Source organism: Neovison vison, chromosome 4 (genome assembly GCF_020171115.1).
Source record: "Neovison vison isolate M4711 chromosome 4, ASM_NN_V1, whole genome shotgun sequence".
Taxonomy (NCBI): domain Eukaryota; kingdom Metazoa; phylum Chordata; class Mammalia; order Carnivora; family Mustelidae; genus Neogale; species Neogale vison.
In genome coordinates this window covers 196,388,705-196,403,416 of record NC_058094.1, presented here as the reverse complement: position 1 = coordinate 196,403,416, position 14,712 = coordinate 196,388,705, and the positions used below count along the sequence as shown (strand labels likewise).

The window sequence follows — 14,712 nt, the reverse complement described above, 5'->3', positions numbered from 1 at the left end:
TTTCTATTTAGATAAATATAGTGCAAATTCTTACTGAGAACCAAGACTGGTTACTCTAGGAGTAGCAAAAAAATTTTATTACTATATAATTTAGGCAATAAAACCAAGTTATAGTGATTGCGAGAAAAGCAATTTTCACAGTTGTGACCTCTATATAATTATATTTCTAAATATTCCGTATTTTATTTTTCTTCATTAAAAACCTTACATATATAATTGAGCACACAGAAAAGTACCTTAAACAGATAAGCTGGCATGTCATGGGGCCTGTGGAACATAATAGAATGAAAACTCTATTTGTATGTAATGAATATGCACACTGTACAATATTCTAACAACAAATTTCACTTTTTCTCTGAGTATCAGAATATTTTAACCTCAATAAATGAGTCATAAATTTCTAAATTTTAAAATAATCTTGTTTCTTTTTGTTTTTGCTAGCAAGACAAAAACTAGCTCATTATCAAAGTTAAAAGCTTTTGACATGTAACATACAAAGAAGACTCATTTTTTGTAAATATAAGCTACAGGGAAGATATATTCCTTTGCTAAAAATAAAGCATTAGGATAATAAACTTCAGAGCTAGAGACCAAGTCATATCTTCTTAGTTGACAGAAAAGGAAAATGAGGTCCCACAACTGAACTGCCTTCTCCAAGGTCACATAAGGAGGGGTAGCGTCAATCCTCGAACCCAAAGCCCCTCTGGACACCACAGAATCTGGCCTCTTATCTTTATTACAAAGCCTAAACTGAACGCTGATGGATCAACTACAACATCTTCACGCTTTCTAGATCCTAAACTAAGCTATACTCCAATGGATGAATATGCAAATAAATCTTACATTGGAAAAGATCTACAAAAGATAAAACTGCCTTCATTTTAGCCTGGCATAATGATGCAGGTAAATACATGTATACATGTATTAGCAGGATCACTGGGAGGCTGGGGTTCAGGTGAAGTTCAATTCTTCATACTTTTCTGAATTGCCTGAATTATTTTTGCAAGCACGCCTTGCTTTAATAATCACTTAAAATTAGGCTTCCTTGTTGCAAGCTGAAAATAGAGCCTAGAACAGTAGTTATATTTTTCATACAACATGTTAATAACTCTTAAAAACCTTTACTGTCATGAAGACTCAGCACATGGGTACTATGATTTTTCACATTAAAGCAGAATTTATACTCTTGCCTTAGTCCAGCAATACAGAAAAATAAATGCCTACTACCCATGGGGCCTGTGGAACACCATGGCATGATGGTTTCTTTTTAATGTTAAGAAATTATTAACAAACTTTTTGCTCTTTTCCCTCCACTTTTCAATCTGAGTGTACCCCCTTCGTGATTGGCTCCTCCATTTTCCCTTTAATCATCTCTATCATATTACTTGTTATCTTTAGACTTGTTCCCAAACTTCAGCATCCCTCTTAGATCTGGAACTCCATCCTAAACAAATTTTAAAGAACCACAAACAAAGCCCAAGGAGGCACAATATTAAAGAAAACCTTATTCTGCTTAGTCTATGAGGGATGACTGACTCACTAAACACTTAGAGAAAAGAAAAATCCAATTTATTCCATAGAAGGCCCTAAAAAGGCATAACTGTCAAGCAGTTTTTTTTTGTTTTGTTTTATACCTTACAACACTGAGTTTTGTTTAAAATGGCTTAGAAAAATGGTTATTATCCTGAATTTTATCTAGTCAGATTGCCATCTCCCCGAGGGTAAGAACACTTTCGAATCCCCTATGGTACCTGGTGTCTGCCTAGCAAAGTGTCTAACACACTAAGGGCATTCAGTCACATTTCTCTGATGGATTGCCTGACTGAGGATGTAAATTCTAAAACATGGAGATACTGTAAAACACTTTTGAAATCGTACTGCTGTTCTGTTTTTAGCCTATGGTTTTCCATTGGAGCATGGAGAATCATTTGTTTCCTGTGAAATTCTATAGAGGAAGCTCTTCAATTTATTTCTACATTACTCCAGAACTCTCTTTTTCTTAAATTAAGTAAGTATCTACTTGAATAGAATAGGGAGCAAAAAGGTGGTGTGTGAGGAGAAAATACAGTAGCCAACCTCTGTTTTAGTTTAGCCGTGCTGGAAATTATGGAATGGGAATGCCAAATAAAACAACTACCTCAGGTGCTTAAGTAATTATTTCTAATTTGGTTTGTGAATATTTCTATCAATTATGTTGAGAACATATGTTTCTTTAAAAGGCATTTGTATTGGTGGGACATTGAGAATCAATGCTATTTGGGGCCTTCAGTGATGGCAAGAACATTTTAGCAGTGAGTAATCCATTTACCGGCACTCCATCAGAAACCCACGTTTTTTAATGCACACTGCTTCGACAAGTTCTTATGTCCTCAAAGACTCAGGAATCACTAATCAGAAAGTACCTGAGTCTTTTTTTTTTTTTTTTACTCTATGTATATGTATCTTTGTATTTCATTAGATGGATTTCAGTACTCTAATTTATCGAAGGGGTTGTAAAATGGGGCCTGAAGGCCAGAGCAGGGGAGAAAGGGAAAGAGAAGGAAAAAGAAAAAGGGAAAATGAAATAAAGAAAGAGGGGTGAAAGAGTGAGAAAGGGAGAAAAAGAAAGAAATGAACATGTTCTTCAGAAGAAAAACGAGCTCTCAAGTATTGTCTATTTCTAACATTTCCCTATTACCTTGCATCTCGCCTATCACTGGGAAGCTATTAGGGTTTGATCTTCTGGCCTAATGATATGCAAAATGACTATTGCAAGTGAGTACTAGAAATGAAATGAAACCACATACAGGAAGAGCAAGATAAAAAGTAGGTAGACAAATCTTTAAAAAAAGATCATAATTTTACTACAGAGAATTAAAAAATAATATGGTTATTTGGGTTACTCTCTGCTCTCCACATTTATGATGTATTTCTCTAAAGGAAAGTTCATTATACTATTTCCTTTGTTTGAAAGATAAAATCCAGTTGCACTAATTCCATAAACCATGTATTTTAAGAAGAAGATGGACTAAACTCATTTTAATTTTTTCCTGGATATTTACCAAAAAGCATGCAGGACCTATTAGAAAAGATTATTAACAATCATTATGCATTTACAGAATCTCAGATTCAAACCAATGATTAATTCTTATTCTCATGGTGCTCTGGATGAAGGGATGACAAACACTTAGCAGAATAATCCCCATTTGATTGGGCAGAGTCACATACAGCATAAGGACTTTTCTTTCTTTACTCCACCAGAATGGTCAGCCTTTAACTAGATGGGCAGCTGAAGACAGAATGAGAAATTTCTGTCCTTCCTATCTTCCCACCTGTTCCCAAATCCCTGAGGATTTCTGAAGAAATGATTCATTCATTCATTCATTCATTTCCATTTATTTGGTATACAGAGAGTGGGAGAGGGGCACAGGGAGAGAGAGAATCTTAAGCAGACTCAGTGCCCAGCGCGGAGCCCATTGGGAGGCTGATCTCACAATCCTGAGATCATGACTGGAGCCAAAATCAGTAGGGTAATCCTGATGGTTAATCGACAAAGTTGCCCATCTAGGTACCCCACTCACTTCCAATTCAAAGCATGGCTGGAAAAGGTGACCTTGTAATCAGTCAGAACTTATATTCAACCCTAAGTCCTTGGGAAATTTACTGAACCTTTCTGGCTCTCTGATTCCTCGTAGGTAAAACAGGAGCAGCACTAACCAGTTCTGGGCTTAGCTGGAAATCAAATGACCCATCAGGGGTAAAGTATCCAAAGGACAGAACACAGCAGGAACTCATACAAGTCAGTGGATCTGGAGGTGAAGGAGAACAAGGTTTCCTTGGAACTTCCTCTAGGTGCTCCACCAAATACCTTTCTTTCCTAGTGTGGTCGCTTGTAATGCAGATAATTGCAGGGCACACAGGAAAAGTATGGAGTATATCTTTTATTTTCACTGTAGCTGGAAGGAAGTTAGGACTTTTTTGAGCTTTCCAGCAATACCAGAACCTAATATGTAAAAGCCAAATGAAAAACTTTCTCTTGACCCTAACTTATTTAAAATTCAGCCTCAATGACTGTTTTTTTCTTTTTTTTTAATCACCTTTCAAAAAATACTGGCTTCTCTACTTGCAAAATATGCATATGCTTTACTTAAACTTCTCAGTATTTGTTCTATTGCCCATGTATGTTGCACCAGGGTGCCTAACTGGTAGGGTCAAGCATCGGTGGCAACTTCCTGGAGGGGAAGAATGACCTCTGCTTAGCTGATGTAGCTTTGTACTTTACCGAGTACTGAAAACATACCGAATCTTTAAGAATACTTCAACTGTAACTAAAAATACTAAAACTTACAATAAAGCCCTACAACTCACTGATCTTTAGTCAGGTTACATAAATTTGTATCTTTCTAAATTTTCCTGGAAGAAAAAGAAAACAACAACAAAATTTCTTGTCACTAAAGTACCTCAAGTCATAAAATCTCTTTTCACATATCTTAGGCCATGGTAAACTGTTGGTGGCAGACACTATTAGGTACTTACTATAATATTTATCCTTCCTTTTTTCTCTATGAAAAGGATCCAAACTTTGTTTAGTGTAGAAGTACCCAGTTAAATGTAATCAGTTTCCCAGATTCAGTTGAAGCAATTAATGTTCATGCGATACTGTTCAGGCCAACTAGAAGGAAAGAGAAGCTCCTGTGTAAGGCTTCTTGGAACACCTGTTACTAAAAGGGGGGTGATTTAGCTGGCACACACTAATTTGTATTTTTCCCTCCCCTTCTTTCTGCCTGGAACATGGACATTATGTCTGGAGAAGGGGCAGCCATCTTGTGACCATGAAGACAAAGGCACACAAAAGGGAAGAGCAGGAGGCTAAAAGAAATGCAGGTCTTTTGTATCATCCTTGAGCAGCTCTACCAGCCCAATCTGGACAGTGTGTCTAAGGATTTCATGTTTTATGAAAAACAAAACAAAACTGTATTTCTAAATAGAGCAGCTGATAAACTTCACAGAAAATTACATAGTATTTTAGTGGAAATGTTCAAAACTCATATGACTAAAGCAACAGATATAATCAACTCATAAAAGTTATATACCAATAAATAAATAGAGAGTATAGTTCCTTGATGACATCTCATTTGTAATCCTGTGCATTTCCAACATAGTTTTGTTAAGCAGACTTCTTATTTCCAGTTCCCCAGTAAAAGTATCATTGATATTTAGTGGGGTTAGAAGCATGACTACTACAGAATAATAAAGCAGTATATCTTATTCAAAAGAAACAGACTGATTAGGGAAGAAAGAGCTTATTGTAAGCAAAATATTACACATATATAAAACTAATAAAACAGAAGATAAAATCAGGAAAGAAAATATTTAAGAAAAGATAAAGGTAAAAAGTATTAGTTTTATTTTTAAATAAATATATTACATATTATCTACACAGGAAAAGGAATCAGTTGAAGTATTATTCATAAATAGATTGCCTAACTATAGCAAGATAAGATCTATTAGCAACCTGAGAGGGGGTTGGTAATGTCACCTGAATCATATAACTGAAACTTTATAACTAATATATGTGGGATAATAAAATAGAAGTGTGATATGGGTTCTAGAAATACATATGGGTGAGGGATTATTTCTCTCTGACAAGTCAGAGAAGACTTGAGGGAATAGGGTTTTAAAGTTTGTGTAGGAGTTTGGTAACTAGAGAAAGGGGGTGGGTGGGAACAAAGTTCTAAACAGAGGGAGAGATAGGAACAAAAGGAAGTAGGTATCAGAGTTCTTTCAATTCATGGTGCCCTGGAAGGTACCTGGTATAGAAGAAACAACTTATAAACAGAATCTGTGAATGAATGAATAAATAAATACATACATAGCATGTTCAGTAAGCAGTAAGGATTAAGTCCTGGGTGTAATGTATCAGGTATATGATGATAGATAGCCTTTTGTGCCATGCTGAGAGCCTGAAGAAAAGGGCAACTTTTGCATTAGGGCAGAAGAATATGGCCCAATTAGATGAGAAGGGCTTATGCCTGGAGATGGAAGAACACAATTAAGAAAAGTTGATGAAAACTTTGGATAAGGGTAGGGAGAGATAAATAATTTCCATTGAAAACAACTTGATCTGAGTTGAGGTGCCCCAGTGTGCAACCAATTAAACATACCCAGAGCCTTTGAGAAAGGGGGAACTTGATAACAGACTAGCGCTGGCCAATGGACACCACGTATTTACACAAAATATACTATGTGCCAGACACTGGAAGCATGAAGTTGAGTAAGACTGTCCCAGCCTTCAAGGAGTGTATAGTAATTATGATTCGGTGTGATACATACAAAAATAGGGGTAGGTATACGACATAGAAGTAATGTATAAAAAGGAATAAATTCTATTTGTTTGTGTGTGGCAGGAGAAGATATCAAAAGAGACTTTACGGAGTAGATGGCAATGGGAATTAAAAGCTACCCAGAAGTTTTCTAGATGAAGGTAGAAAGTGTATATTGAGAAAGAGAAAGGCAGGGTCAGCTTCGTACACTCATAAAGCAATGTTAGAGAAACTGCTACTCATTTAACATGTAAAAAGTGTGTGGTGGACAATGAGATCAGTATGAAAGGGCCATTGCAGTAGACAGTTGTCTTTGAAGCCAATGAGCCTTTCCTTAAAGTTTCTGACATGGAAAGGGAAGCCCACTGGGCATGGTGGATCTGTACTGAGGACTTTAGAAAGCAGATATTATTTTTTTATTTTTATTTTATATTTATTTATGTATTTATTTATTTTGAGAAAGAGTGTGTGCAAGTGAGTGGGGGAGGGGCAGAGGGCGGGAGAGAATCTCAAGCAGACTCTACACTGAGAGGGGCTTGTTATCACCACCCTGAGATTATGACCTGAGCCGAAATCAAGAGTCAGAAGCTTAACTGACTAAGCTACCCCAGGTACCCCCACATATTATTTTTTTTAAACCAAAGATAAGAAGAGAATGAATTCACCAGTGAAGATTTTACTGACTAACAGTACTGATGAGAACTAACTGAAAGTAAAAATAAAAATCCTGACAATATTGTTGGAAATGATCCTGGAAAAAATAAACAGAGAGAAACGTCTCAAAAAGTCCACTCTGGGGCCTTTTTAATGAGCTCAGATTTAAGGATATTTGTATATATAAACAAGCAAACAAACAAAGAAAGACAAAACAGAGGACAAAGATTCAAAGAGTGCTAAATCTGGCAGGAACATGAAGTATCATTAATTCAGCTTTTTCATCATGTAGGTTGGAAAACAGAGTCTCAGAGGGGAAAAATAACACAGTATATTAATAGGAGAATTCAGGTTCAGTACTGTTTTATTACAGGGACCCACTGTTGCAGAAGAGTAGTTCAGGGTTCCTGCATATACTACTCTATAGACCAGTTGCATTAGAATCTTCTAGAGAGTCTAAAATATTTTGATTTTCCAAAATCCCATCCCCTCCAAAGTTTTACCCAATGGTCTGGGATGGACCCTAAATTCTCCATTTTTAAAAAGGTTTTCAAGGAATTGCTTGCATCTGGAAATCATGGGACTAAATAAAGTCCAAGACTGTGTAGGAGACTAGGGATTGTTACTGATTAAGGGATACATTTTCCTGTAATAAAGAGAAAACCTGGCAATGATGCCCTAGTTTTTGAGAAACTAAATCTTTAATCATATTGGAATCACCAGTTAGTAGACTATGAAGAGAACGACTTTATTCCTTGTGGGTTTTTTTTTTTTTTTTTTTTTTGGTTTGTTTTTACAAAGATATTCTTTGAAGAATTTACTAGAGTTTTTCTGTGAGACAACAGATTTTCCTCCTGTCAGCACATCAGAATGCTCAGTGCGTTCCTTGGTTCATCACTTGAGAACCTGCAGTAGCACTCACAGTAGAAGATATCAAGGTGGCAGTTTTTACAGCAGTGCAAGTGTTAGCATCAGAAGTGTAAGAACTGATACACTGTGCAAAGGAATCTTCTGCCTATTTTGTGTTATGATAATGCTTACCTACTAGGTACCACCTGTTCTGCATCTATACTGATAAAACTATAAAAACTGGCGCGATCATGACACCTGGGGGGCTAAGTCCATTAGGCGTCTGCCTCCGGCTTAGGTCATGATCCCAGAGTCCTGGGATGGAGTCCCACACTGGGCTCGCTTGAAGCCTGCTTCTCCCTCTGCCTGCTGCTTGCGCTGCTTGTGCTCCCTCTCTATTTCTCTCTCTCTCTGACAAATAAATAAATAAAGTATTTTTTTAAAAAAATCGGCACAATCAAACAACAAAGACTTTAAAAAAAAAATAACCACCAAATACCTTTAGGTAAGCCAGATGAGACTGAACTGTTAACTGAATGTAAACAGGGACTTTCTCATTTCAGGACTAAACTATCAAGCTCAGAATACTTGGGCCAAACAGCCAACAAACCATGGTCATTAAAAAAAGCTTCTACTCCTCTACTGAACTTCTTTTTTTAAAATTAATTAATTAATTAATTAGTGATTTACATTTTTTATAGCTATTTTTAAAATTTATTTTCAACATAAATTCATTATTTTTGCACCACACCCAGTGCTCCATGCAATCCGTGCCCTCTATAATAGCCACCACCTGATACCCCAACCTCCCACACCCCCGCCACTTCAAACCCCTCAGATTGTTTTTCAGAGTCCATAGTCTCTCATGGTTCACCTCCCCTTCCAATTTCCCCCAACTCCCTTCTCCTCTCTAACTCCCCATGTCCTCCATGCTATTTGTTATGCTCCACAAATAAGTGAAACCATATGGTAATTGACTCTCTCTGCTTGACTTATTTCACTCAGCATAATCTCTTCCAGTCCCGTCCATGTTGCTACAAAAGTTGGGTATTCGTCCTTTCTGATGGAGGCATAATACTCCATAGTGTATATGGACCACATCTTCCTTATCCACTAACAATGAAAATATAGAAAGGGAAATTAGAGAATCGATTCCATTTACTATAGCACCAAGAACCATAAGATACCTGGGAATAAACCTAACCAAAGAGGTAAAGGATCTGTACTCGAGGAACTATAGAACACTCATGAAAGAAATTGAAGAAGACACAAATAGATGGAAGACCATTCCATGCTCTTGGATCGAAAGAATGAACATTGTTAAAATGTCTATACTGCCTAGAGCCATCTATACTTTTAATGCCATTCCGATCAAAATTCCACCGGTACTCTTCAAAGAGCTGGAGCAAATAATCCAAAAATTTGTATGGAATCAGAAGAGACCCCGGATCACTAAGGAAATGTTGAAAAACAAAAATAAAACTGGGGGCATCATGCTACCTGATTTCAAGCTTTGCTACAAAGCTGTGATCACCAAGACAGCATGATATGGCATAAAAACAGACACATACACCAGTGGAACAGAGTAGAGAGCCCAGATATGGACCCTCAACTCTATGGGCAAATAATCTTCAACAAAACAGGAAAAAATATACAGTGGAAAAAAGACAAGTCTCTTCAATAAATGGTGCTGGGAAAACTGGGCAGCTATATGTAGAAGAATGAAACTCGACCATTCTCTTACACTGTACACAAAGATCAACTCAAAATGGATAAAAGACCTCAAGGTGAGACAGGAATCCATCAGAATCCTAGAGGAGAACATAGGCAGTAATCTCTTCGATATCAGCCACAGCAACTTCTTTCAAGATATGCCTCTACTGAACTTCTAATAGGGTCTTTTCATTCCTAAGACCCTGCCCTCTTGCACATGCTTAAAAACATTCCAGGCAACTTTTGCTCTGAAAAGAGTACTCCAGGTCATTTATTAATGTCCCTGAGATTTAAAATTAAGGAGGAGGAAATATTAACAGTAATATCCAGTACTTCTTTCAATTCTTCACATAAAATAGCAGCAAGTAAGGTGGGGAAACTTGTTTGTTCGCTTTGGATTCTTTCCCACATAAGCTAGAGTGCAAGATCGAGCACAGTGGATTCTCAAAGTTCACAGAGGCTGAGGATTGGCCTGATGATTTTGAGACAACCAAGTTGCAAGATTTCAGGCGTTACACTTCTATAATTTGTCAGGCCATGAAAGTGAACCAAGCATGCTGGGAGGAGGTGGATGCAGTCCGTAAGACTGCTGACTTCTCACCGACACAAACTAACCCCTTCACTCCCATGGATTCTTCTATCATGAATGTAGTTTTGCTGTTCTCTACCTGTTATCATTGATGGAGGACAGCCTGTGATGTTAAAAAAAAAAAAAAAAAAGTTTCTTCTTTAAAAAATGATATTAGTCAAGAGGTAAACTTTATTGAAAGCTGGAAGCTGTTAACTTATGCTATACTCAGCAGATGACAATGGTAGCCTGATTCAGAATAAGAACAGGATTTGGAAGGAAGCCTACAGAGATCTCTCCACGTTTTCGAACTGGGAATTTCTTGAATTTGAGGGTTCATGAAGATCTCAGGATACATACCTCATGAATGTCAAGGGTCTACTATAATTAGTTCTCATGAGTGGTTTCTTCCTTATCTAATCAGAGATATAATTTTTATCTTAAAAAATCTACTACACTCTAGCAATTTATTAATATTTATTAAGTGCCTTTGGGAAAAGTAACTTAGTGCCCAACCATAATTTAACTTAAAATGAGTTAGATTCTTATAATGAGCTTATATGATTTTCTTATTAAGGTAGGGTGACTTAAATATTTTTGAAAGAACAATTCATTATACTTCTGTTTGATCATTTCAAAATGCTGTACTTCCAAATTCAGCATTATTTAAATAACATAATCAGCACAACTTGAGATCTCCATGAAAAACTGGCCATTTAATATAACTATCCCAAGCAATTCTAGTTTGAATATTCATCTTCCAATGAGTTTTCTGGAAAATCTGACAAAAGGATTTAAGGAATGATGGCAACCATTCAGATGGTGATTTTTTTAAAAAAATATTTTACTTATTTATTTAACAGAGAGATCACAAGTAGGCAGAGAGGCAGGCAGAGAGAGAGGGGAAAGCAGGCTCCACGCCGAGGAGAGAGCCCGATGTGGGACTCAATCCCGGGACCCTGAGATCATGACCTGAGCCGAAGGCAGAAGCTTTAACCCACTGAGCCACCCAGGCGCCCCCAGATGGTGATATTTAAAGAGCCACCTGTAAGTGTTATCAGTAACAGGAGAATGCTAGCATTCAACAAAACACCCCAGGGTTCTAAGGAGCCCAGATATTCAAGAGCAGAGCTCCTTTCATACTAAAACTACAACTTAAAAAAGCAAGATGGAAACTTTTCTTGGGGCAAGATAGGAACTCAATATCAGATACTGGATTGTAAGAAGCAGCACAGTTTTCCTATTTTGTTGGTAAGATGATATGCTGGAATATCTTTTAGGTTCAAGATAGAATTAAGTAATTACAGGCATTTAAAATTCCTCTTTTCTCAATCTGTGACTGAAGGGATAGAGATTAAGCAAACTGGACAAGATTACATGATGAGAGAAAAGAACAGGATGAGAAAGGAAGAAAGAGTATAGTAGAAAAGGTGAAGGTAGCAGGGAAATTTTAAGAAAACCAATTGGAAATGTAGAACGCAGGATGATAGAAACATGAATAGAATCCACTGAGGAAACACAAGGAATCTTAAATGTAAGTGAATTTCAAAATAATTTCACTTTTTGTCTTCAATCATGTATTCACACTGTTCACTTTGTCATTCAATTTAGCTTGTACACCACCTCCAAACATCTTAAGATAAAATTCACAGCCTAAGTCTTAAATCCTATGGAGAGCTCCCTTAACAATATTAATGTTCTACTTCTTCCTTCCTCTCACTTTAGTTAAGATGGAGAAGTCAAGGGAATATGTTCTTAGAATCCTAGTGGATTACACAATGAAACACGTGCTTGGGTAGGTAAGAAAAGAGAAAATTTAACCTCCTGGAAAGCAGTTTTCTTCCAGATTTAATTTATAGGAACTCAGTATTAGATATGCAATACACATTTACTTATACAATTAGAGACACACAGAAATCTGAGAAATGAAAGTACATTTACTAATTCTCAATTTTCTATTTAACATTAACATTAACGTACATCCCTCCCCCTTCATTATTGATCACCTTAGTACTGCAGATCCTAAGAGTTACTGGTGAATGACAAAGAAAGGAGATTAAAAATCACCAATGTTGCAACTCAACATTGTATGTATGAAAATGGTCATCCTCATGAACATTGCTTGTTATGGTTGACAAGCTCCACCTTTTAAAACCTGCTCTGTTCCGTGACCTTCCTTGATATATTAAATGCTAATTTGTTTCTTCCTTTCCCCCTCCCCCCCACTCTGCTTTTTACTTCTTGCTCTAAAAAATGTGGATATTACTGGGCTCCTCTTGGTAAATCATCTTTCCCAGAAATCTTCACTCTCCTGTATTTATCTATCACTTCTGGATTATTTCACAAATATTTGTCTCTGGCTACAACCTCTCCGGCAAGTTGTAATTTTCTAAATGTTTGCTATTTCAACTTATTTTTCTTGCCATTACCTCAAACTCAACATGTCTAGGGCTCAACATGTCTAAGACTAATTCATCATATGCCTATCTAAACAATTATTTAGAAGTTTATCCTTATTTCAGCTCCCTCTCAATTCCCCTCCCCCCAAACATTCTCCAAATGCTCCATTGTTGACTAGATCTTCACAAAACATTGTTCTAATCATATCACTTCCTTATCAAAAGACTTTAAGGTCCCGGCTACCTAAACCATACAGGACATACTTGATAGCTTGACACTTAGGGTTCATAGCATTTATACAAGTATTTATTGAGCTCTATTATTCACCAGGCATCATTAGGCACCAGAGATGAGCAGGACATTCATAGTACCTGCTGTCATGGAGCTCAGAGTCTGGTAGGAAAGATAAATATTAAAATGTAAGTTTATGTGTGGCAAATGTGAAATATGGATGCTTTGGGGGTCTCTAGAAGGGAGAGATACTTGAGTAGTACCTAAAACACTCACTGCTGCTTTCCTATAAATTAGGCATATGTAGTGAATAGTGAAAATTATGGCCAAACAAAAGTAACCATATTATAGAATATGTATAACTTTGGATTAAATATCAATTTTTTAGAGCTTATCATAGTGGGAATTACTTATTAACTCATTATAAGTGCAAGGATTTATGCTAGCTACTTTATATAATATTCTTTTTAGTCTTCATAACAATCTTGCAAGATAGGTATCCTTATTCCGTTTCTAGAGATGAGGTAAAAGCCTCCAAGAGATGGACTTCAAGGACTCTACCCAAAGTCCTACTAACTGATTAAAAGCAAGGTGGGCTTCAGACTCAAAACATATGTTCTTTTTCCTACATGCCATGATTAGATCATACACAAGTTTTCCACATAATGATACTTAGCAGTATAGACTGGACATCCTAGAGCCTCTTCCACAGGGTGTCAGCCTTGAGCAGCTGGCTACAGGTGGCAACATCACAATATTTTGGGAAAGGTTTTGTTCTATAACATTCTTGTAAAACTGCCTATTTCATGCTGCCTTTTACGAAATGTTCTCTACTGTAATGGGAAAATCAGAACTATACAAAGCATAATCAGTCCTTGTGAATAGTTTTTAAGTTAAACTTTTAAAAATTTATAATTTATGATATCAAAACAATGTATTAGAGATACCGCTTAACTTTTTGATACACTGGAAATATAAATAACAAAAAAACGTAAAAAACTACTATTAAATTTTCTGCATCACAGTACATTGCCCTACTTAAACCATACTGCCAATTTCTTTATTATGTTACTTTCAGTTTTTGAAACAAAACATGTTTTAGCTTCTAATTCTTACATACTAGAAATCAGAAATTACGTTGAAGAGGAAATACTCAATAGTATTCTTTACCAATATATGCATGAACTTTTATAATTTCCTAAAGATATTTATTAATGTCTAATTTTAGACCTACAATTAGTATTTTCTCCTAGGATATATATTTCATTATTCATATTTTATATCTTATTCTTTGATTTTTTTCCTAGAACATGAAATTTTAGAAGTGCTGATCAGTTTACTGCAGAATTTGTTTTGTCAGCAGATGTTAATTTTAGCATTTTGAACTGAAGAAGTAGAGAAAGAGAAATTTGCAAAATTGTATCATATCACAACATATTTTAATGTAGATTATCAAAGTAAATAAATAGGTTAAATAATTCTTCGTGTAGTTTATATTTCTCCTAAAATTAATTTATAAAACTAGTTCAAGGCATTAAACAGAACAAAGTTTCCCCAGATAATGATAAATGATACTTGCACAGTGGTTTCCATGTATAGGGGATTTAATACTTTGATTCCAAAACATTATTTTTGGCTATGGTATGTTAATTAAAACGTGTTTTGTAACTGAAAACAAACAATCATATTCCTTAACTCTTAAGTTAAAACCCAGCAAGAAACAGCTATTCCTGAAAAATTAAGATGCCTATAACTTACTTGAAAAAAAAATAAATTTGTAAGCACAGATTGTAATATTTTGCTGATCAATTCCCCCAAGGCCTTTATTTTAAAAAATGTTGAGTGGCTTCCTTAAACTTATGTAACTAGTTTGTGGCAGAGTCAGAATAAGACCCCTAAATTTAATTCACTTTTACTTTTTATTCTTTCAATCTTCAACTATTTAACACAGTTATTTTTAAAAAGTTTAATTACTTATTAGAAAAGAGAATCTTA

At 35.9% G+C, this 14,712-nt stretch overlaps 1 protein-coding gene across 7 annotated transcripts in view; it reads right to left on the bottom strand.

The window, feature by feature from the left end:
- FOXP2 (forkhead box P2) overlaps positions 1-14,712 on the bottom strand; it is a 550,794-nt gene that overhangs the window by 134,178 nt on the left and 401,904 nt on the right. The window lies entirely within an intron of this gene.